Raw genomic sequence first — 26,799 nt, 5'->3', positions numbered from 1 at the left:
TCCATTTTACATTCCTACCAATGGTACACAAGATTTCCAATTTCTCCACATCCTTGCCAAAACTTTTTTTTTTTTTGATAGTGGCTATCCTAATAGGTATCAGGTGATAGCTCATTGTGATTTTGATTTGTATTTCCATGATACTAGTGATGTTGAGCATCTTTTCATATACTTGTTGGCCATTTGTATTGGGGAAATGTTTATTCACGTCCTTTGCCCATTTTAAAAATTGAGTTACTATTTTTTGTTGTTGAATTGTAGTTCTTTATGTATTCTGGGCATTAACCCAAAGTGAGATGGTTTGCAAGTATTCTTTCCTATTCTGCCAGTCTCCTTTTCATGCTATTGTTTGTTTCCTCAGATGCACAAATTTTTAAGTTTGATGTAGTCCTATTTACTTTTACTTTTGTTTCCTGTGGTTTTGGTGCCAGATCCAAGAAGTCATTGCCAAATGCAATGTCATGAAGCTTTCCCTCTATGTTTTCTTAGTAGTTTTATAGTTTCAGGGCTTATGTTTAGCTCTTTAACCTATTTTGAGTTAATTTTTGTATAAGGTGTAAAGTAAGGGCCCAACTTCATTCCTTTGCATATGTTTATCTAGTTTTCCCAGCACCATTTGTTGAAAAGACAGTCCTCTCCCCATGTGTACCCTTGGTATCCTTGTCAAAGATTATTTGACTCCATATATGAGAATTTATTTCTGGGCTCTATATTCTGTTCCATTGGTCTTGTGTTTGTCTTTATGCCAATACCATACTGTTTTTATACTATAATTTTACATTTTGAATTCAAGATGTGAAGCCTCTAGCTTTGTATTTCTTTCTCAAGCTTGTTTGGCTATTCAAGTTCCTTTTCTTAATTTTTATCCTTTAAGAAATTTCTTTTTATCTTCTTTCCCTTTACTTGCACCACGATTGAATTTTTCTTCTTCTTCTCAGAACACATATGGACAGGTAACCAGGTATGACCTTTAAAATATGGAGTGTACCCTTCCTTATAAAAATTTGGCATATTTGAATCAGAAGTTCAAATTAAGAATTTGTATTTGAATTAAAAAATGGCTTTTTACCTTGTAGAGGTAAACCAGTTTACTTGAAGCATAATGTTTTCAAAATTTTCATTAGCAAAATACTTAGATATATAGAAAATTAGAATAGTACATTGACTTAATATATTCATACCTCCTGATTCAATAGTTGGTAATAATGTTGCCACATTCATTATACATATATGTATATTTATGTGTTTGTATAAATTTCCTGAGCCATTTAAAAGTAAATTAATGGTTAATGGGGACAAATGAGATTTTTTTAATACTATGCATTTGTGTTATAAATGTATATATTTTGCACTTAGATAAAATTTCATTTAAGGATTTAACTTGAAATTTGCTCTTTCAAAAAAGTTGTAACAAGACATATTCCCTTTAGCATGTATCTCTTATCGAACCACAAAACCATTATCATCATTTTTAGCAAAATTATCCTTGATTCGCTAATATATTAAACACACCATATTCATATTTCTCCAATGGTTCTAACAACCTTTCATTGCTTCATTGCTTTTTCTAATATTCAAACCCAACTAATTTCTACCCTTTGAATTTGGTTGCTCTCTTCTGAGGTTTATTTTTAAATAAACCTTACCTACCCACCTGCCTTTACCATCCTCCTTCCACTCCATGGTACACTTGTTAGCTCATTTGAGAATGCCAGTTTGTATTGCTGATTATTTCCTCATGGTGTAGTATAACTCCTACCTCTGTCTCCTATATTTCATGTAAACTGGGAGTTAGATCTAAAGGTGTTTCAGATTCAGGCTAAACATTTTTGCAAGAATAGTTCATTTAGAAATGCTGTTCACTCATTGTTGTACATTAAAAGGCATGTAATGTTTAGTTGTCTCTTCATTTTGATGTTGTATTTGATCACCAGCCTAAGGTGGTGACAGCCAGATCATTTTATTGTAAAGTTATGTTTTTCTTTTTGCAATTAGCAAGCAATCTGTGCCATGGTACTTTGGCACCAGGTAAATCTCTTATCAGCCTTTCACCTAATGATTTTAGCCTTCATTGAAGATTGCTGATGATTCTTGATCTGTTATTTAATTAAGGGTTGCAAAATGGTAGGTAGTTTTGGATTCTATTGTTCTTTTACACTGTTTTCTTCTATAAAGGAGAGGTTTCCCTCTTTCCACAAAGTGGCTATAGAGGGAACATACCTTGACATAATAGTGGCCGTATATAACAAAACACATGGCTAACATCATGCTCACTGGTGAAAAGCTACAAGCTTTTCCTTGAATATCAGGAACAAGAGAAGGATGTCCACTCTTACCACTTTATTCAACATAGTACTGGAGGTCCTAGACATAACAATCAGACAAAAAAAAGAAAGGACACTGAGATTGGTAAGAAAGAAGTGAAATTGTCACTATTTGTAGATGACGTGATACTGTACATAGAAAACCTTAAAGACTCCACCAAAAAACTACTGGAACTAATACGTGAATTTGGTAAAGAATCAGAATACAAAATCAAAATACAGAAATCTGTTGTGATTCTATAATACTAATAACAAACATGCAGAGAGAAATAAGAAAACAATACCATTTATAATTGCATCAAAAAGAAAAAGTACCTAGGAATAAGTTTAACCAAGAAGATTAAAGACCTGTACTCTAAAAATTATAAGACATTGATGAAAGAAATTGAATACAACACAAATAAATGGAAAGTTAAATTGGAAAAATTAATGTTGTTAAAATGTCCATACTGCCCAAAGCAATCTACAGATTCAGTGCAGTTACCATCAGAATAGCAATGGCATTTTTCACAGAATTAGAACAAAGAATCCTAAAATTCATATGGAACCACAAAGACCCTGAACAATTTTGAAAAAGAACAAAGCTGGAGGTATCACATTCCCTGATTTCAAACTATACTACTAAGCAAGGATATGGAGAAAATGGAAGCCTAATGCTCTATTGGTAGGAATGTAAGTTGGTACAGCTATTATGGAAAACAGTATGATGGTCCCTCAAGAAATTAAAAACTGAAATATCATATACCCTAGTCACTTCCATGTATTTACCCGAAGAAAACAAAAACAGTAATTCAAAAAGATATATGCATCTCCATGTTTATTGCAGCAGCATTTACAATAGCCAAGATATGGAAACAACCTGAGTGTCCACTGATAGATGAATAGATAAAGAAGGTGTGGTATATAAATACAATGAAATATTACTTAGTCATAAAAAGGAATGAAGTCTTGCCATTTGTGACAACATGGATGGACCTAAAGGGTATTTTGCTAGCTGAAATAAGACAGAGAAAGGCACATACTTTATAATTTCACTTACATGTGGAATCTAAAAAACAAAACTATAGAAATAGACTCATAAATACTGGGAACAAACCAGTGGACTGTTGAAGTGTTGCCGAAGGGGAATGGGGTGGAGGGACAGGTAAAATAGGTGAAGGGAATAAAGAGGCATAGACTTCCAGTTATAAAATAAGTCACAGGGACAATTTGTACAGCATAGGGAATATAGTCAATAATATGTAATAACTTAGTATGGTGATAACTGGTAACTACCCTTATTGTGGTGAGCATTTCATAATTACATAATTGTGGAATCACTATGTTGTACACCTGAAACTAATGTAATACTATATGTCTACTATACTTCTATTAAAAAAAATAGGTTTGTTTCCCTAAGCAATTAGGGCTGTTTTTTTTTGAGGTGGACTTACTTATTTTTTATTAAGCTATCATTGATATACACTCTTATGAAGGTTTCACATGAAAAACATTGTAGTTACTACATTCACCCATACTATCAAGTCCCCCCCATACCCCATTGAAGTCACTGTCCATGAGTGTAGTAAGATGTAGGGCTATTGTTTTTTTACCATGAAATAATGTCTTACTTAAAAGGCAGAGTAAATGTTTAGTTCTTACCCTTTGTATAACGATTTCCAGAGGGCAGCAGTCACCTCCAATGGTGCCAAATGAAGTCAGTCTTTTTTCTTTTTCTGTTTCTTCTGTGATTTCTTTCAAATATCATATATATTTATATATTTTAGATTTTGGTTTTATTTAGAATTATAGTTTGATATGACTTTGCTTTTATTTTATATGTATAGTATGTAATTTATATTTTTTTAATAGTAAGAAGACATGCTGGATAACCAAGAGCTGTAGACTGTGCAGATATCTGTGGCCTTGTTAAGCAGGTTGATAGCATCAATTTTAGACACATGGTAAGTAAGCATTATTAAAGTCATAGAGTATGAATATTTCACACAGGAGTTTTTCAAGCTTTTATTTACATATTTGAGTGATTAAAAAAAAATCTTTCTTGAGAGGGGACTGTAACAGGTTTTGTTACTAGAACCTCTCAAAGAATATGTGGTTGCATAAACCATGTTGACCGTGAAGTCTGAAGAACTGTATTGTGTTCCTGGTTTTCTCATTTAATGTGTTTTAGTTTCTATGCTTCTAAAATGCAGCTTCTTGCTCCTTCATATGGTACATATTGTTAGCCATCTACAAATATTATTGCATCTGTTGTATGTTTGGGACTATGATAAATGCCAGATTGGAGTGTATGTCATAATCCATGTTCTGAAGGAACATGACTAATTGGGGGAAATATGCATATACAGATGAAAATACGTCAGTAAAACCAACAATTTGAATGTCTAAAATAACTCAGCAAGATCAGTACTGTCAGTAAGTAATGAAGGACTATAGAAAGTGTTGAAGAATTTTAGAGAAATGCCTTCTTGCCATTCTTTTGGCCAAAAGCTGTATATTTGTTTAGCAACTGGCTTTTCTGCTTAAGAATATGTCTTGGAGGTCTTTCTGGTCTCCACCCACATCTGGTTTTTACATTCTGCCTTAAACTGTTTAATAGCTGCTTAATATTCCAAAGAGTAATTTTTGTCATAATTTATTTAACTCTACTCTTATCCATCAATATTTAGGATGTCTTCAGTTATCAGTTATAATGGTTCTTATGACAGACAGATATTTTTAAGATTATTGGTTACCTTAGTTTGGTTTCATTTTCTATAAATACCATTTTTTTTAATGACACACCCTTCGGTATCTTGACGAGATTTAGTATCTACCTTACCATTATCACAGCAGTACACTTAAAATCATCTTGTAGGTACTTAATCTCTGGTATTGTTTGTATTGGTTCTTGATAGCATTTATTTCTGAGAAAGATGTTTTCTGATATTGTGGGGTCATTTTTTTTGAGTTATAACTTCCCTACATATTCTTTATAGAGAGATGTTTTTTTGCTTTGTTCCTTTTTTGATGGTTTTAAAGAGCTGAAGTATTACTAATATATTTGATTGTTAGTATCAATTTTCCTAGGCCTGTTTTTACTACATGGCTGATAGTGACTATTAAATCAAATACCTTTATTTGTTTCAGGAATTTATTATATTCTGGATATTTCTCCATGAAGTTATTTTAAACTACTTGTCCTTATAATATATATATATATATATATAGCAGATTTATTCATAAAATGACATGGGAAATTTTTTGAGTGTTGTGTTGATGATATACTTTTCATTAGGAAGGTTTTTTTGGAGCTGGGTTTATTGGTATATCCACTTCTAATGAGAGTATTGACCACTGCCTTTCCACTGTTTAGACTTTGTGTTCATTCTATTATTTATAGATTTAACATTTACCCTAAATTTTTTTTAATGGTTAAAAGAACATACATCCTTATTTGTTAAAAAAAAAAACACTATAGAGTTGATAAGTCCACGGCTTACCATGCATGCTGGAATATTTTGATGATAATCAGTGAGCAAGTTGTATTGGTAAGGTTCTTTACCAGGTTAAAAGTGAATAATCAGGGTAAAAGAGCTTGGAAAATGTGTATATATGAAATTTATATATTCATGGTATCACTATTAATAAAAATTTTTATTATTTGATTTTAGCTCTGTTTGATCCAGTCCTTTTTCTTTCTCCATAATGTATCAAACCTTATTTACCCATCCTTACTTCCTATATCCTTTTAGAATACATTCTCTGTTTAGGTCAGGTATGAATGTGGAGAAGCTACACAAACTTGTTTAAACTATTGTATTAATAAGGCTGTCTTCATGGAAAAAGGAAATTACATAATATCCGGTGATAAAAGAATTAAACATGAACATTACATAAGTGAATAAATGGATTGAAATACTGGATATACAAAGTAAAACTGGTAATTGGGAGGTAGTGTCAGCTACATGTTTTTATATCCAAGGGTTTCTTCCCTACATTAAATATTGTTTAGACACTCAAACTGCCTATATGTTTAGGTCTTTTACCATGTAAGTAGACACAATGAGAAAAAAAGGTTTAAGAGATAATATAGTTTGCAAGCTGGAGGAAGTATAGATGCAAGTCCAAAATTCAGTTTAATTGCTAGTAGTGGTTTTTGTTTTGTTCTAATTGTGAAAAAATGTCTATATTATAGGTTATTTGGAAAATGCAAAAGTAGTATATTAAAAATAAAGTTACATATAATCTCATTGCTGAGAGACTTCCTTTACAGTCTAATATTCCAGGCTAATTTAATCCAGTCCCATTTAGTGCCTGTATAAATTACATTTAGTATTGTGCCTTCCTTTTCTAACATTGTCTTGAAAGAACTCTAAATGTCCAAAATATAGTCTTTAATGGCTGTATAAAATTCCATCTACAAATTGAAGAGATAGGATCTGAAACTAGGTTTGTTAAAACTCAAGGTTTTGCTACTTAAGAGCCTTAATACTGATACTTACTTTTTTGCCTTTTGTTTTCTTGTTTGCAAAAATAGGTAACTACTCACTGTTTTAAAAATCAAGTAAAATCATGATTTTAGTAAACTATACTTATTATCATCAGAAGTTATCATTTCTTTCTCATTAAATGTTTAGCTTTTGAGTTTTTGGTTATAAAATATTACTTATTTTGAGTATCTCTATATAGAGATTTATGTAAATCTGTGACTATTTTTTATGATAAAGTCTAGAAGTTCATAATACATAGTGCTAGTTTGTTTTCCAAAAAGTTTATACCATTTTATATTCATCAAAATGTATGAGAATTCCTATTTTATTATAGCTTTGCCAACACTGGCTATTATTATTTTTTAAATTATTTTTTACTTAAAAGGCAATATAATATTCTCTTTTAATTCAATTTTATTAATGGGGTTAAACTTTTAATAATTAGTGTTTCTGTTTTTTTTTAGAATTCTGTAATTACTGCTTTCTTGTTCTTTTTCCCTAGCTTAATCTTTCATTCATCCAGCAGAAATTTATGTGTGCTTACTTTATGCTAGGTAGTATTTCAGTATTGGTATTTAGTTTTGGTAAATTAAATACCAATTATTATTATTTTATTTAGTAATAGCAATGCAGGATTGAACAGAATTAACAAAAAACAATTGCCTGCAAGAGCTTACTTCCTAGTGTTAGGATATACAGACATTAAACAAAATAAACATTTAAATTACAGAGTGATAATTGCTTTGGAGGATAAATAATGAAGGGGAGGTGGAGAGAATGTGTGTGTGTATGCAGTTTTACATAGAGTGGTTAGGGAAAGCCTTACTGCAGAGATGCTATGAGTAAAGTATTATGAGGACTAAATCAGATAGACATCTGGGGGAAGTGAATTTAACAAGTATAAGGGCACTGGAGCAGAATAATACTGGGTGAGTTTAAGAAAGAGCAAGAGGGAGAATAGCAAGAAATGATGAGAGAGTTATTAGGGAACTACACTGTTGAGGATCTTAACTGGGCCATTTTAAGAACTTGGACTTGTACTCTGTATGAGATGCAGAGATGTTGGAGATTTTAAGGCAAAGGAGAGACTTGATTTGACTTAAGATCTAGTAATTCAACACAGTCCCTATCAACATTCCATATGGCTTCTTTGCAGAAATTGACAAACTGACTATTAAATTCACATGGAAATGCAAGGGGCCCAGAATAGTCAAAACAGTCTTGGAAAAGAATGAAGTTGGTAGTTTTAAAGCTTAATATAAAGTTCTTGGTTTTAAAACTTACTACAAAGCTACAATAATCAAGAATGTAATATTGACATAAAAACAGACATACAGAGGGGAAAAGATGGCAGCATGAGAAGTGAAGCAGAAACCTCCTTCCAAAACCACATATAACATGAAAATACAGCAAATACAACTATTCCTGAAAGAGTGACCTGAAAGAAGTCTGTGATAGACTGCCTACATCTGGAGAAAACGTCACAGAAAAGGGTTAAGTAGCAAAGCCTTGTTCTGGACCCAAGCCCTCCCTCCACCCCAGCTCACAGACAGGAGGAAGAGAAACAGAGCAGGGAGAGAATAGAAGCCCAGGACAGCTAAACACTCACCCCTGGAGATCTGCTCTAGGAGCATGAGCCCACATTACATGGTGCTCTAGAGATTAGAGAGGTCGGAAAGCAAAGACAGACAGAGTACCTGGAGAGACTGACATTCCAGCTGCTTGCAGAGAACAGGTACCCACAACCAGCTGCTTGAGGACAAAAGAATGGCAGGCACTTTGAAAGACTTCTCAACAGTGAGAGGGCTGCTAAAGGGCCAAGGAAGAGAGCTTGCTGCTCAGGAGGAAGGACAAGTGGGCACAATCCTCCCAGCACACTCAGCCCAGAAGGTAGGGAACATTCAGGAGCTTCAGGTACTCCATCCCCCTGGCTGGCAATGCAGTACCAAGGCCCCCCACCGCGATACTCAGCCTGCCACTCCTTCCTCTTGGCAGGCACCTGTCTGCTCACCTGTTCCTCTCACCATAATGCCAGGCCAGCCTGAAGGGCAGCTCTGCCTCGGCAGCTACAGGAACATAGCACAGAGGCTCCTCCCTGTGCTCTTGGCCCACTGGCCCCGGCAGTGGAAGCAGACACTGTATCCGGGAAGCAGGAAAGAACTCTTTCCTCCCAGCAGGCAAGACACTCATGAGAGAAATTGAAGAAGACACCAATAAATGGAAATACATCCAGTGCTCCTGGATAGGAAGAATTAGTAATTTCAAAATGACCATCCTGCCTAAAGCGATCTACAAATTCAATGCAATCCCTATCAAAAAATTCCAACAGCATTCTTCAACGAACTAGAACAAATAGCTCTAAAATTCATATGGAACCGCAAAAGACCCCAAATAGCCAAAGCAATCCTGAGAAGGAAGAATAAAGCCAGGGGGATTATGCTCTCCAACTTCAAGCTTTACTACAGAGCCACAATAATCAAGCCAATTTGGTACTGGCACAAGAACAGACCCATAGATCAATGGAACAGAATAGAGAGCCCAATTATAAACCCACACACATCTGCAAACTACGTCAAAAGCTTCTGTACAGCAAAGGACACCATCAGTAGAACAAAAAGACATTCTACAGTATGGGAGAATATATTCTTAAACGACATATCCGACAAGGGGTTTACATCCAAAATATATAAAGAACTCACACCCTCAACACCCAAAAAGCAAATAATCTGATTAAAAAATGGGCAGAGGATATGAACAGACACTTATCCAAAGAAGAAGTTCAAATGGCCAACAGGAACATGGAAAGATGCTCCACATCGCTAATTATCAGGGAAATGCAAATTAAAACCACAATGAGATATCATCTCACACCAGTTAGGATGGCCAACATCCAAAAAACAAGGCACAACAAATTCTGGTGAGGATGCAGAGAAAGGGGAACCCTCCTACACTATTGGTGGGAACATAAATTATTTCAACCATTGTGGAAAGCAATATGGAGGTTCCTCAAAAAACTAAAAACAGAAATACCATTTGACCCAGGAATTCCACTCCTAGGAATTTACCTGAGGAAAACAAGATCCCAGTTTCAAAAAGACATATGCACCCCTATGTTTATCGCAGTACTGTTTACAATAGCCAAGATATGGAAGCAACCTAAGTGTCCCTCTGTAGATGAATGGATAAAGATGTGTTACATATACAAAATGGAATGTTATTCAGCCATAAGAAAACATTCTACTGTTTGCAACAACATGGATGGAGCTAGAGGGTATTATGCTCAATGAAATAAGCCAGGTGGAGAAAGACAAGTACCAAATGATTTCCCTCATTTGTGGAGTATAAGAACAAAGAAAAACTGAAGGAACAAAACAGCAAAATTGAAGGAACAAAATGGCAGCAGACTCATAGACTCCAAGAAGGAAACTCGCTATTACCCAAGAAAAAGGTAGTGGGGAGCGAGGGAGAAGTGGATTAAGGGGCATTACAATTAGCACACATAATGTTGGGGGTCACAGGGAAGGCTGTATAGCACAAAAACAAGTAGTGATTCTGTAGCATCTTACTATGATAATGGACAGTGACTTCAATGGGGTGTGTGTGGGGGGGACTTGATCATATGGGTGAATGTAGTAACCACAGTGTTACTTATGTGAAACCCCCATAAGATTGTATATTGATACCTTAATAATAATACAAAAACAGACATAGATCAATGGAATAGAATTGAGAGTCCAATAGTAAATCTTTATACTTAACAGTTGATTTTCAGCAAGGGAGTTAAGACCATTTAATGGGGAAAGAATTGTCTTTTCAATAAATGGTGCTGGGACAACTGGATATCCATATGAAAAGAATTAACTTTGATCCCTATCTTTTATCATATATTAAAAATGAACTCAAAGTAGATTACAGCCTAAAATTTTGTGACATTGGTTTAGGCAGTGGTTTCTTTGGACAGTGAAAGTCTAAGTGACAAAAGAAAAAAAAAATTCATCAAGATAAAAAGTTTGTGCTTCAAAGGGCACCATCAAGAAAAGGAAAAGGCAATCCACATGATGGGAGAAAATATTCGATAAGAGACTCATATCCAGAGTGTATAAAGAACTCTGATAGTTCAATATTAACTAATAATTTTTTAATTTAAAAATGGACGAAGGATATAAGTAGATATTTCTTCAAATAAAACATACAGATGCCAGTAAACACATGTAATGATGGTCAGCAACATTAAGTTTTTAGAGAAACACAAAATAAAATCACAGTGGCCAGAAGGCGGAGCCAGGATGGCGGTGTGAGTAGAGCAGTGGAAATCTCCTCCCAAAAACACATAGAGCTATGAAAATATAACAAAGAAAAATCTTCCTAAAATAGAGACCACAGGACACAGGACAACATCCAGACCACATCCACACCTGCAAGGAACCAGCGCCTTGCGAAGGGGGTAAGATACAAGCCCCGGCCCGGCGGGACCCGAGCGCCCCTCCCCCCGGCTCCTGGCGGGTGGAGAGAAACCGGAGCGGATTTTTTTTTTTTTGGCGAGCGCTTTTTGGAAGCCTTAGAGGGACGGGCCCCCGTTGCTGGGGAGGCAGGGTGGCGGGACCGGTGAGCAGGTGCCTGGGAACGGCGCCGGAGGACAAAGAATAACCCGCGTTTCTCCCTGCGGGACCGGCGGGCGGGTGCCTGAGACCAGTGCCTGAGGACGGAGGAGGTCGCGCGTTTTTCCCCTTTTTTTTTTTTTTTTCTCTTTTTGGCGAGCGCTTTTTGGAAGCCTTGAAGGGACGGGGACCCCAGTGCTAGGGAGGCAGGGTGGCGGGACTGGTGAGCGGGTGCCTAGGACCGGCGCCTGAGGACAAAGAATATCCCACGTTTTTCCCTGCGGGACCGGTGGGCGGGTGCCTGAGACCGGCACTTGAGGACAGAGGAAATCGCGCGTTTTTCCCCCTTTTTTTTTCTCTTTTCTGCGAGTGCTTTTTGGAAGCCTAAAAGGGACAGGGACCCCGGTGCTAGGGAGGCAGGGCGGCGGGACTGGTGAGCGCGTGCCTGGGACCGGCACCTGAGGACAAAGAATATCCCGGGTTTTTCCCTGTGGGACCGGTGGGTGGGTGCCTGAGACCGGCACCTGAGGACGGAAGAAATCGCGCGTTTTTCCCCTTTTTTTCTCTTTTTGGCGAGTGCTTTTTGGAAGCCTTGAAGGGACAGGGACCCCAGTGCTAGGGAGGCAGGGCGGCGGGACTGGTGAGCGGGTGCCTGGGACCAGTGCCTGAGGACAAAGAATATCGAGCGTTCCTTCCCTGCGGGACCGGTGGGTGGGTGCTTTTTGGAAGCCTTGAAAGGACAGGGACCCTGGTGCTAGGGAGACAGGACAGCAGGACCAGTGAGCGGGTGCCTGGGACCGGCACCTGAGGACAAAAAAAAAAAAAAAAATCGCTTGTTTTTTCCTTTTTTTTTTTTTTTCTTTCTTTCTGTTCCCTCTCTCATTGTTGCTGTTGTTGTTTTGGTTTGGAGAGTGCTTTTTGGAAGTCTTAAAGGGGCAGGACAGGTCACTTAGACCAGAGGCAGGGAATCTGGGGATCTCTGGGCACTCTAACCCCCTGGGCAGCAGGGAGCACAGAGGCCCCTTACGGAGATAAAGAGCCTCCTGGCCGCTCCCCCTCCAACGGGGCTCTACCATTTTGGAGGAACAGCCCCAGCCAGGACAAGCCCACAGCAACAGCGGAGATAAACCCCAAAGCAACTGGGCAGGAAGCAGAAGCCCTGTCTGCGCACAGCTTCCCAGCACAAGCAACTAGAGGTCGCTATTCTCCCAGGAAAAGGCTACAAACCAACAAGAAGGGAAGCTCTTCCAGCGGTCACTTGTACCAGCTCTGCAAACTATCTCTATCACCATGAAAAGGCAAAACTACAGGCAGACAAAGATCACAGAGACAACACTTGAGAAGGAGACAGACCTAACTAGTCCTCCTGAAAAAGAATTCAAAATAAAAATCATGAACATGCTGACAGAGATGCAGAAAAAAATGCAAGAGCAATGGGATGAGATGCAGAGAAAAATGCAAGAGCAGTGGGATGAGATGCAGAGAAAAATGCAAGAGCAGTGGGATGAAGTCCGGAAGGAGATCACAGATGTCAGGAAAGAGATCACAGAAGTGAAGCAATCCCTGGAAGGATTTATAAGCAGAATGGATAAGATGCAAGAGGCCATTGAAGGAATAGAAGCCAGAGAACAGGAACATATAGAAGCTGACATAGAGAGAGATAAAAGGATCTCCAGGAATGAAACAACACTAAGAGAAATATGTGACCAAAACAAAAGGAAAAACATTCGTATTATAGGGATACCAGAAGAGGAAGAAAGAGGAAAAGGGATAGAAAGTGTCTTTGAAGAAATAATTGCTGAAAACTTCCCCAAACTGGGGGAGGAAATAATCGAACAGACCATGGAATTACACAGAACCCCCAACAGAAAGGATCCAAGGAGGACAACACCAAGACACATAATAATTAAAATGGCAAGGATCAAGAACAAGGAAAGAGTTTTAAAGGCAGCTAGAGAGAAAAAGGTCACCTATAAAGGAAAACCAATCAGGCTAACATCAGACTTCTCAACAGAAACCCTACAGGCCAGAAGAGAATGGCATGATATACTTAATGCAATGAAACAGAAGGGCCTTGAACCAAGGATACTGTATCCAGCACGACTATCATTTAAATATGATGGTGGGATCAAACAATTCCCAGACAAGCAAAAGCTGAGGGAATTTGCTTCCCACAAACCACCTCTACAGGGCATCCTACAGGGACTGCTCTAGATGGGAGCACCCCTAAAAAGAGCACAGAACAAAACACACAACATATGAAGAATGGAGGAGGAGGAATAAGAAGGGAGAGAAGAAAAGAATCTCCAGACAGTGTATATAACAGCTCAATAAGCGAGCTAAGTTAGGCAGTAAGATACTAAAGAAGCTAACCTTGAACCTTTGGTAACCACGAATCTAAAGCCTGAAATGGCAATAAGTACATATCTTTCAATAGTCACCCTAAATGTAAATGGACTTAATGCACCAATCAAAAGACATAGAGTACTAGAATGGATGAAAAAGCAAGACCCATCTATATGCTGCTTACAAGAAACTCACCTTAAACCCAAAGATAAGCATAGACTAAAAGTCAAGGGATGGAAAAACATATTTCAGGCAAACAACAGTGAGAAGAAAGCAGGGGTTGCAGTACTAATATCAGACAAAATAGACTTCAAAACAAAGAAAGTAACAAGAGATAAAGAAGGCCACTACATAATGATAAAGGGCTCAGTCCAACAAGAGGATATAACCATTCTAAATATATATGCACCCAATACAGGAGCACCAGCATATGTGAAGCAAATACTAACAGAACTAAAGAGGGAAATAGACTGCAATGCATTCATTGTAGGAGACTTCAACACACCACTCACCCCAAAGGATAGATCCACCAGGCAGAAAATAAGTAAAGACACACAGGCACTGAACAACACACTAGAACAGATGGACCTAATAGACATCTATAGAACTCTACATCCAAAAGCAACAGGATATACATTCTTCTCAAGTGCACATGGAACATTCTCCAGAATAGACCACATACTAGCTCACAAAAAGAGCCTCAGTAAATTCCACAATATTGAAATTCTACCAACCAATTTTTCAGACCACAAAGGTATGAAAGTAGAAATAAATTCTACAAAGAAAACAAAAAGGCTCACAAACACATGGAGGCTTAACAACATGCTACTAAATAATCAATGGATCAATGAACAAATCAAAATAGAGATCAAGGAATATATAGAAACAAATGACAACAACAACACTAAGCCCCAACTTCTGTGGGATGCAGTGAAAGCAGTCTTAAGAGGAAAGTATATAGCAATCCAGGCACACTTGAAGAAGGAAGAACAATCCCAAATGAATAGTCTAACATCACAATTATTAAAACTGGAAAAAGAAGAACAAATGAGGCCTAAAGTCAGCAGAAGGAGGGACATAATAAAGATCAGAGAAGAAATAAACAAAATTGAGAAGAATAAAACAATAGCAAAAATCAACGAAACCAAGAGCTGGTTCTTTGAGAAAATAAACAAAATAGATAAGCCTCTAGCCCAACTTATTAAGAGAAAAAGAGAGTCAACACAAATCAACATAATCAGAAATGAGAATGGAAAAATCACGACAGACTCCACAGAAATACAAAGAATTATTAAAGACTACTATGAAAACCTATATGCCAACAAGCTGGAAAACCTAGAAGAAATGGACAACTTCCTAGAAAAATACAACCTCCCAAGACTGACCAAGGAAGAAACACAAAAGTTAAACAAACCAATTACAAGCAAAGAAATTGAAACAGTAATCAAAAAACTACCCAAGAACAAAACCCCGGGGCCGGACGGATTTACCTCGGAATTTTATCAGACACACAGAGAAGACATAATACCCATTCTCCTTAAAGTGTTCCACAAAATAGAAGAAGAGGGAATACTCCCAAACTCATTCTATGAGGCCAACATCACCCTAATACCAAAACCAGGAAAAGACCCCACCAAAAAAGAAAATTACAGACCAATATCCCTGATGAATGTAGATGCAAAAATACTCAATAAAATATTAGCAAACAGAATTCAACAGTATATCAAAAGGATCATACACCATGACCAAGTGGGGTTCATCCCAGGGATGCAAGGATGGTACAACATTCGAAAATCCATCAACATCATCCACCACATCAACAAAAAGAAAGACAAAAACCACATGATCATCTCCATAGATGCTGAAAAAGCATTTGACAAAATTCAACATCCATTCATGATAAAAACTCTCAGCAAAATGGGAATAGAGGGCAAGTACCTCAACATAATAAAGGCCATATATGATAAACCCACAGCCAGCATTATACTGAACAGCGAGAAGCTGAAAGCATTTCCACTGAGATCGGGAACCAGACAGGGATGCCCACTCTCCCCACTGTTATTTAACATAGTACTGGAGGTCCTAGCCACGGCAATCAGACAAAACAAAGAAATACAAGGAATCCAGATTGGTAAAGAAGAAGTTAAACTGTCACTATTTGCAGATGATATGATACTGTACATAAAAAACCCTAAAGACTCCACTCCAAAACTACTAGAACTGATATCGGAATACAGCAAAGTTGCAGGATACAAAATTAACACACAGAAATCTGTAGCTTTCCTATACACTAACAACGAATCAATAGAAAGAGAAATCAGGAAAACAATTCCATTCACCATTGCATCAAAAAGAATAAAATACCTAGGAATAAACCTAACCAAAGAAGTGAAAGACTTATACTCTGAAAACTACAAGTCACTCTTAAGAGAAATTAAAGGGGACACTAATAAATGGAAACTCATCCCATGCTCATGGCTAGGAAGAATTAATATCGTCAAAATGGCCATCCTGCCCAAAGCAATATACAGATTTGATGCAATCCCTCTCAAATTACCAGCAACATTCTTCAATGAATTGGAACAAATAATTCAAAAATTCATATGGAAACACCAAAGACCCCGAATAGCCAAAGCAATCCTGAAAAAGAAGAATAAAGTAGGGGGGATCTCACTCCCCAACTTCAAGCTCTACTACAAAGCCATAGTAATCAAGACAATTTGGTACTGGCACAAGAACAGAGCCACAGACCAGTGGAACAGATTAGAGACCCCAGAAATTAACCCAAACATATATGGTCAATTAATATTTGATAAAGGAGCCATGGACATACAATGGCAAAATGACAGTCTCTTCAACAGATGGTGCTGGCAAAACTGGACAGCTACATGTAGGAGAATGAAACTGGACCATTGTCTAACCCCATATACAAAGGTAAACTCAAAATGGATCAAAGACCTGAATGTAAGGCATGAAACCATTAAACTCTTGGAAAAAAACATAGGCAAAAACCTCTTAGACATAAACATGAGTGATCTCTTCTTGAACATATCTCCCCGGGCAAGGAAAACAACAGCAAAAATGAGCAAGTGGGACTACATTAAGCTGAAAAGCTTCTGTACAGCGAAAGACACCATCAATAGAACAAAAAGGAACCCTACAGTATGGGAGAATATATTTGAAAATGACAGATCCGATAAAGGCTTGACGTCCAGAATATATAAAGAGCTCACACGCCTCAACAAACAAAAAACAAATAATCCAATTAAAAAATGGGCAGAGGAACTGAACAGTTTTCCAAAAAAGAAATACAGATGGCCAAGAGACACATGAAAAGATGCTCCACATCGCTAATTATCAGAGAAATGCAAATTAAAACTACAATGAGGTATCACCTCACACCAGTAAGGATAGCTGCCATCCAAAAGACAAACAACAACAAATGTTGGCGAGGCTGTGGAGAAAGGGGAACCCTCCTACACTGCTGGTGGGAATGTAAATTAGTTCAACCATTGTGGAAAGCAGTATGGAGGTGCATCAAAATGCTCAAAACAGACCTACCATTTGACCCAGGAATTCCACTCCTAGGAATTTACCCTAAGAACGCAGCAATCAAGTTTGAGAAAGACAGATGCACTCCTATGTTTATCGCAGCACTATTTACAATAGCCAAGAATTGGAAGCAACCTAAATGTCCATCGGTAGATGAATGGATAAAGAAGATGTGGTACATATACACAATGGAATACTACTCAGCCATAAGAAGTGGAAAAATCCAACCATTTGCAGCAACATGGATGGAGCTGGAGAGTATTATGCTCAGTGAAATAAGCCAAGTGGAGAAAGAGAAATAACAAATGATGTCACTCATCTGAGGAGTATAGGAACAAAGGAAAAACTGAAGGAACAAAACAGCAGTGGAATTACAGAACCCAAAAATGTACTAACAGGTACCAAAGGGAAAGGAACTGGGGAGGATGGGTGGGCAGGGAGGGATAAGGGGGGGGAAGAAGAAGGGGGGTATTAAGATTAGCATGCATGGGGGGGAGGGAGCAAGGGGAGGGTGGGCTGCACAACACAGAGAGGACAAGTAGTGACTCTACAACATTTTGCTAAGCTGATGGACAGTAACCGTAATGTGGTTGTTAGGGGTGACCCTGATATAGGGGAGAGCATAGTAAACATAGTATTCTTCATGTAAGTGTAGATTAAAAATTTAAAAAAAAAAAAAAGAAAGAAAGAAAGAAGGAAAAGGGGGATTACTCCTTAACAGGATAAAACTATTGGTAAATCAAAGATCAACGCATGCTTTAAATATCCTTAATGTTGATCACTTAAAGGGTGTCAGATGATCAGCTATGGAGGTACTCTTTTCTGATAATATTCCTTTCTCTTAATTAAAAAAAAAAAAAAAAGCAGTTACTGTGTGCTGACCTCCAATGAGTTCTGCACAGTGGTATAGAGGGCATGTCAAAGTGTGGGCAAAGGGTCTGTTTGTTTCTATGCAGGAGATCAAGGCCTAGCTTGGATACCCAGAAAATGAACTAAGATACGATATGAGGAGGAGCTTCCGGCATCAGCACTCTCTGGAGGACTTGTGCCGGGGGATGATCATCAAAAAGCCTCCACAGGGATCCGGACGATGCTGCGGTTGTGGCTGCATCCAGCCCACCATCTCTTGGACTTGCCATAAGAATGAGGAGGGAGATGTCTAGGCTGGCAGGTGCATACAGTGAGACAACTAATTTGACCGGATCTGTACTGTTGGAACTCAACCAGGAGTTGGGAGGGGTGCAAGTTGTAGCACCCCAAAATCTCATGACTATAGACTATCTATGGTTTAAAGAACATATGGGATGTGAACAGATCCCAGAAATGGGCTGCTTTAATTTGTCTGATGGTTCAAGTACAGTTGGACAATATCCATCATATCATAGATAAATTTTCACAAATGCCTAGGGTGCCTAAATGGTTTTCTTGGCTTCACTGGAGATGGATGGTAATTATAGATTTGCTTTGTTTATGTCACCGTATTCCTATTATGTTAATATATGTGTGCAAATTAGTTAGTAGTTTAAAACCTATACATACTTAAGGTACTATACAAGAAGATATGTCAAAGAAATAATCAATCCTCCCAAGTTTCCTTCATATGCTACATCTATAGCTTTTCTTCTTCCTTCCTAATTACAACCCTTAAATAGAATTCGTGCCTCATATCGAATTTACCAAGTATCATAATTCCTCCAGGTGGTAAAGATACCTCGAGACAAGTACTGGGCATAGAAACCACAGGGCATAAATCTGCAAAGAAGTAAAAAGCTAACCTTTGCAAACAATATGGCTTCTCTCTCACTTACCAACTTTACATTTCCCTGTATGGCCCCGGAAGATGACTGGTTAGCCAGAGACGGGTAAGATTGCTCAAGGGAGGAACAACCTAAGACAGGCACAGTCGCAGGGGGGCCATCAGGTGAGAATTTGGGGATCAACAGAGGTGAGGCTCAGAACCTCACCCCCCCTGCTTTGAGAAATCTTCTGCATCCGTGGATGTCTTGCTGCCCTTGTCTAGCCTGGATTAATACTTAGTCCATAGGCACACACCTGATCATCTGATCATCTACATTTGCCTTCTTACAGCACTAAACTATGTTTTCTACCTTTATCTTGCATCTACCTACCACTTCACCATTTTATTAAAAATAAAAATAATAATAATAATAGAAATGTGGGATCAACATATAAATCAAGTACAAAAATCAAACAAATATTCATATTTGACCTGATTGTTTATAGGTCATATTGCATGATCAAAACCGAAAGTTTCTGTGGTGACTGCCCTTGTACTGTTCACCATGTAAGAATTTATTCACTATGTAAGAATTCGTTCACCATGTAAGAACTTGTTCGTTATGCTTCAGAAGATTGGAGACTGACGAGAATTAGGCTTGAGATGGATTAATGATTGTACATTGAGCATTGACCCCCCTATACTGAATTTTATTGTTGTTAACAACCATTTGATCAATAAATATGAGAGATGCCCTCTCAAAAAAAAAAAAAAAAAATCACAGTGGCCATTAGGCCATAATAAAAAAGGTGGACAGACAATAACAGGTGTTGATGAAAATGTAGAAAAGTAGCAAACCGCATACTTTGCTGGTGGAAATTGAAAATGGTGCAGTCACTTTGGAAAACACTTTGGCAGTTTCTCTGAAGTTTAAACGTTGAGTTGCCATATGACCTGAATAAAATTTTAATTTAGATCCGGCAAGATTTGCTGAATGATCAGACCGTATGAGGGAGAGGAGGAGGCAAAAATGACTCTTAGTTTTTTGACCTCAGCAATTGGGAATTGCCATTAGCTGAGATTGAGAGGACTGTGTTTAGGGCAGGTCTGCAGTGGAGGATCAAATCATTTTAGACACACCTGGTTTGAAATGTCTATTAGATAGATACACAAAGTGAGTATGTTTAATGGGTAGTTTGAAGTGGGTCTGAGTCAGGGAAGATGCAGGTTGACATGTAAGTGAGTTGACATTTTGTTAGTGATATAAGTCATGAAACTGGGTGAGATCACCAAAGGGAGTAAGTCAGGCAAAAGAAGAAAACCTAGGGCTAAGCCCTGAGCACTCCATTGTTTCCAAGTTGAGTAATGAGAAAATCCTTAGAGTGGCAATGTCCTTAGAAAAAAATTATGTTTTTAGGATGTTCTTTGGAGGAGGGATTTACCAGTTATGTAACTGCTGCTATATAGGTCTACACCATTAGATTTAATTTTATTTTCTAATCACTGGTGTATCTAGAAATACAGTCCAGCAACCTTGATAAATTAATCTGGGTAATCCAACAGATAATCAGTAAATTCTTTTGAATTTCATATGCATTCAGTTGTATTTTCTGTGAATAATAATAGTTTCATTTCTTCTTTTCCAATCCCTGTAACTTCTATTTCCTTCTCAAGTCTTAATGCTCTGGCTATGTCCTCAGGTACACTTAGCCATATAGAATAGAAGTCATAATAGCAGTCATTCTTATCTAATTTCTGATTGCAGAGAAAAAGCTTTCAGCATTTCTTGATTAAGTACAAGGTGTTTTTTTTGGGTAAAGACCTGCATCTTCCCTGACTCCAGACCCACATCAAACTACCCATTAAACATACTCACTTTGTGTATCTATCTAATAGACATTTCAAACCAGGTGTGTCTAAAAATGATTGGATCCTTTATTAATTACCTTCTGTTTCTAATTTTTAATCATGAGTAAATGCTGACTTTTTCAAATGTATTTTTTACATATATTGAGTTGATTATGTAATTTTTCTTCATTTTGTTAATGTCAGAAATTGCATTGATATTTTCATATATCAAAGCAACCTTATATTCTTTTTTTTTGTGTTTTTTAAATTAAATTAAATTTTTAAATTAAGCTATCATTGATAGACACTCTTATGAAGCTTTTACATGAAGAGCATTGTGGTTACTACATTCACCCATATTATCAAGTCCCCCCCATACCCCATTGAAGTCACTGTCCATCAGTGTAGTAAGATGACTGAGTCACTACTTGTCTTCTCTGTGCTACCCTGTCTTCCCTGTGACCCTCGCACACTCCGTGTATACTAATTATAATACCCCTCAATCCCCTTCTCCCTCCCTTCCTACCTGTCTTCCACCACCTCTCCCCTTTGTTAACTGCTAGTCCCTTCTTGGAGTCTGTGAGTCTGCTACTGTTTTGTTCCTTCAGTTTTGCCTCGTTGTTACACTCCACAACAATCTTATATTCTTAAGATAAATCCAGGTTAGTTTTATGCATTATTCTTATATATATACATTCTTATATAATACAGTTTTTATGTTACCATTATTACTCATATAATGTATGCATTACTACTTTGATATTTTGTCTAGGAATTAAATCTATATTTATGTGTGAAATAGGCCAGTACTTTTTCTTTCTTTTAATATCCTTGCCAAGTTTTGGTATCCGTTATGATAGCCTCATAAAATGAGTTGTAGTTCATCTGTTTCTATTCTTTGAAAGAGTTTGTGTAAGATTGATTTTAGAAGCTATTTAGGGGATGAAGCCATCTAGACTGAGGTTCTCTTTGTGGGAAGGTTTTAAGTTACAAATTCTACTTCTTTAATAGATAAAGGACTATCAGATCTTGTTTCTTATATCAAATTTGGAATGAGATATGTTTTTAAAAAATATGTGCATTTTATGTAAAGTTTAAAATTTAGTGACATAAAATTGTTTATGATATCCTCTTAGTTCTCTTTTAATATTTCTGCAGGCTTCATATGAGGTATGCTTTTTCATTTCTGGTATCAGTTATTAGTGTCTTCTGTTGATTTTTTAGATCACTCTTCCCAAGAATTTTATCACTTTTTAATTTTAATTTAATTTTATTTTTATTAAGGTATTATTGATATACAATCTTATGAAGGTTTCACATGAGCAACAATTGTGGTTACTAACTCACCATATTATCAAGTCCCCCACCCCCACCCCATTGCAGTCATTGTCCATCAGTGTAGCAAGATGCCACAGAGTCACTACTTGTCTTCTCTGTGCTACACTGTCTTCCCCGTGACGTACCCACACCATGTGTGTCACTCATAATGCCCCTTAATTCCCTTCTCAGCCCCTCCGTACCCCCCTTCCTTTTGGTAACCACTAGTCCTTTCTTGAAGTCTGCAAGTCTTCTGCTGTTTTGTTCCTTCAGTTTTGCTTTGTTGATATACTCCACAAATGAGTGAGATCATTTGGTACTTGTCTTTCTCTGCCTGGCTTATTTCACTGAGCATTATACCCTCTAGCTCCATCCATGTTGTTGCAAATGGTAGGATTTGTTTCCTTCTTATGGCTGAATAACATTCCATTGTGTATATGTACCACATCTTCTTTATCCATTCATCTACTGATGGACACTTAGGTTGCTTCCATATCTTGGCTATTGTAAATAGTGCAGTGATAAACATAGGGGTGCATATGTCTTTTTGAAACTGGGCTCCTGCATTCTTTGGGTGAATTCCTAGGAGTGGAATTCCTGGGTCAAATGTTATTTCTGTTTTTAGTTTTTTGAGGAACCTCCATATTGCTTTCCACAATGGTTGAAATAATTTACACTCCCATCAACAGTGTAGGAGGGCTCCTCTTTCTCTGCATCCTCACCAGTATTTGTTGTGCCTTGTCTTTTGGATGGTGGCCATCCTAACTGGTATGAGGTGATATCTCATTGTGGTTTTAATTTGCATTTCCCTGAAAGTTAGCGATGTGGAGCATCTTTCCATGTTCCTGTTGGCCATTTGAATTTCTTCTTTGGATAAGTGTCTGTTCAGATCCTCTGTTCATTTTTTAATTGGGTTATTTGCTTTTTGGGTGTTGAGGCATGTGAATTCTTTATATATTTTGGATGTTAACTCTTTATTGGATGTCATTTATGAATATATTCTCCCATACTGTAGGCTGCCTTTTTTTCTGCTGATGGTGTCCTTTGTTGTACAGAAGCTTTTTAGTTTGATGTAGTCCCATTTGTTCATTTTTTATTTTGTTTCCCTTGTCCGTGGAGATATGTTCATGAAGAACTTGTTCATGTTTATATTCAAGAGAATTTTGCCTATGTTTTCTTCTAAGAGTTTTATGGGTTCATGTATTACATTCAGGTCTTTAATCCATGTTGAGTTTACTTTTGTGTATGGAGTTAGACAGTAATCCAGTTTCGTTCCCTTACTTGTAGCTGTCCAGTTTTCCCAACACCAGTTGCTGAAGAGGCTGCCTTTTCCCCATTGTATATTCATGGCTACCTTATCATATATTAATTGACCCTATATGTGTGGGTTTCTATCTTGGCTTTCTAATCTGCTCCATTGATCTATGGGCCTGTTCTTGTGCCAGTACTATATTTTGTTTTATTTTATTTTGGTATCATTAATCTACAATTACATGAGCAACCTTATGGTTACTAGACTCCCCCCATTATCACGTCCCCACCACATACCCCATTACAGTCACTGTGTATCAGCGTACTAAGATGCTATAGAATCACTACTTGTCCTCTCTGTGTTGTACTGCCTTCCCCGTGCCTCCCTGCTACATTATGTGTGCTAATCGTAATGCTCCCTTTACCCCCCTTATCCCTCCCTTCCCACCCATCGTCCCCAATCCCTTTCCTTTTAGTAACTGTTAGTTCCATTCTTGGGTTCTGTGAGTCTGTTGCTGTTTTGTTCCTTCAGTTTTTGCTTTGTTCTTATACTCCATCAGATGAGTGAAATCATTTGGTACTTGTCTTTCTCCGCCTGGCTTATTTCACTGAGAATAATACCCTCTAGCTCCATCTATGTTGTTGCAGTAATATATTGTTTTGATTATTGTATGTTTGTAGTATAGCTTGCAGTTAGGGAGTGTATTCCCCCCAACTTTGTTCTTCTTTCTCAAGAGGGCTGTGGCTATTCGTGGTCTTTTGTGCTTCTGTATTGATTTTAGAACTATTTGTTCCATTTCATTGAAAAACGCTGTTGGTATTTTGATAGGGAGTGCATTGAATCTGTAAAATGCTTTGGGCAGGTGGCCATTCTGACAATATTAATTCTTCCTATTCATGAGCATTTGATAGTTTTCCATTTATGTCTTATTTAATTTCTCCCATGAGTTTTCAGAATATAGGTCTTTCACTTCCTTAGTTAGGTTTATTCCTAGGTATTTAATGTTTTTGTGCAATTGTAAATGAAATTGTTTTCCTGATACCTCTTTCTGCTAGTTTGTTGTTAGTATATAGGAATGGAACAGATTTCTGCATATTAACTTTGTATCCTGCAATTTTACTGAATTCAGCTATTAGTTCTGTTAGGTTTTTGGTGGTGTCTCTAGGGTTTTTCATGTATAATATATCATGTCATCTACATAGTGATTGTTTGACTTTTCCTTAACCATTTTGGATACCTTTTATCTGTTTGTGTTGTTTAATTCCTTTAGCTAGGACCTCTACTACTGTGTTGAATAAAAGTAGTGAGAGTGGGCATCCTTGTCTTGTTCCCAATCTTAAAGGAAAAGCTTTCAGCTTTTTGCCATTGAGTATGATGTTGGCTATGAGTTTGTCATATATGGCCTTTATTATGTTAGGGTATGTGCCCTCTATACCCATTTTGTTGAAAGTTTTTATCATGAATGTATGTTAAATTTTGTCAAATGCCCTTTCAGCATGTATTAAGATGACCATGTGGTTTTTATCTTTCTTTTTGTTAATGTGGTTTATGGTATTGATTGATTTTGAAATATTACACCATCCTTGCATCCCTGTAATAAATCCCACTTGGTCAGAAGGATGATCCTTTTTATGTCTTTTTGAATTTGGTTTGCTAATATTTTGCTGAGGAGGAGTTTTGCCTCTATGGTCATCAGGAAATTAGTGTAAAATTTTCTTTTTTTGTAGTGCTTTTATCTGGTTTTGGTAGTGCTTTTACTGGTTTTGGTATTAGAGTGATTCTGGCCTAATAGAATATGTTTGGAAGTATTCTCCCCTCTTCTACTTTTTGGAATACTTTAAAAAGGAAGGGTATTAGCTCTTCATTAAATGTTTGGTAGAATTCAGCTGTGAAGTCATCTGGTCCTAGATTTTATTTGTTGAGAGTTTTTTTTTAACCATTTATTTCTCTTTATTAAATGTTAATTTTATGGCCATTTTTGTTTTTAATGAAGCCTGCTTAAAAAATCATTAAGACATTGAGATCAAACTGCCTCTTTGTAGTTCAACCATTTTTGATAGCACTTTCCCCTCTAAGCATTTTCAGAATGTCATAACAGTTGTTAATTATCAGTTCCATACTATCATAAAATGAAATGAATAACCCAAATTTAATACATTAACCTTTACATAATTGAAAATTCTTACTACATCACTATACACACTGTTAAGTTCATTTGGTAGTTTTGTTTTGTCTTTTAATAACAAGACTTCATTGATGAACCAGTGTGTTAATGTATTTCATGGCATGAATTCCTTAATCTGTATAACTACCTAAGACTGCTTTTTTGTCATTTCAGCTCTACTACCAGAAGATAATCCTACACCAAACTTAAGCTCCAACTCACATTTCTTGACAATATTGTACTTTGCATTTTTTTTGGTATCATTAATCTACAATTACATGAGGAGCATTATGTTTACTAGACTCCCCCCATCACCATTCCCCCCCACATACCCCATTACAGTCACTGTCCATTAGGGTAGTAACATGCTGCAGAATTACTATTTGTCTTCTCTGTGTTGTACAGCCCTTCCTGTGCCCCCCCACATTCACATTATATATGCTAATCATAATGCCCCCTTTCTTTTTACCCCCCTTATCCCTCCCTCCCCACCCATCCTCCCTAGTCCCTTTCTCTTTGGTAACTGTTAGTCCATTCTTGGGTTCTTTGAGTCCTCTGCTGTTTTGTTCCTTCCTTCAGTTTTTGCTTTGTTCTTATACTCCACAGATGAGTGAAATCATTTGATACTTGTCTTTCTCCGCCTGGCTTATTTCACTGAGCGTAATACCCTCTAACTCCATCCATGTTGTTGCAAATGATAGGATTTGTTTTCTTCTTATGGCTGAGTAACATTCCATTGTATATATGTACCACATCTTCTTTATCCATTCATCTACTGATGGACACTTAGGTTGCTTCCATTTCTTGGCTGTTGTGAACAGTGCTGCGATAAACATAGGGGTGCATATGTCTTTTTCAAAGTGGGCTTCTGCATTCTTAAGGTGAATTCCTAGGAGTGGAATTCCTGGGTCAAATGGTATTTCTACTTTGAGTTTTTTGAGGACCCTCCATACTGCTTTCCACAATGGTTGAACTAATTTACATTCCCACCAGCAGTGTAGGAGGGTTCCCCTTTCTCCACAACCTCACCAACATTTGTTGTTGTTTGTCTTTTGGATGGTGGCAATCCTTACTGGTGTGAGGTGATATCTCATTGTGGTTTTAATTTGCATTTCTCTGATGACTAGCAACGTGGAGCATCTTTTCATGTGTCTGTTGGTCATCTGAATTTCTTCTTTGAAGAAGTGT

At 37.3% G+C, this 26,799-nt stretch overlaps 1 protein-coding gene across 16 annotated transcripts in view; it reads left to right on the top strand.

The window, feature by feature from the left end:
* Positions 1-26,799, top strand: part of N4BP2 (NEDD4 binding protein 2) — a 125,462-nt gene that overhangs the window by 7,867 nt on the left and 90,796 nt on the right. For 14 of the 16 annotated variants that reach the window (XR_012131758.1, XR_012131759.1, XM_073237722.1 and 11 more), the window contains exon 2: positions 4,176-4,267. The exons of the other annotated variants lie outside the window; for them this stretch is intronic. The gene's annotated coding sequence lies outside the window, so the exon portion shown is untranslated. The remainder of the gene's footprint in view (positions 1-4,175; positions 4,268-26,799) is intronic. 16 annotated transcript variants of the gene reach the window in all.

Source organism: Manis javanica, chromosome 5 (assembly GCF_040802235.1).
Source record: "Manis javanica isolate MJ-LG chromosome 5, MJ_LKY, whole genome shotgun sequence".
Classification (NCBI taxonomy): Eukaryota; Metazoa; Chordata; class Mammalia; order Pholidota; family Manidae; genus Manis; species Manis javanica.
This window is presented reverse-complemented; position numbering and strand designations above follow the sequence as displayed.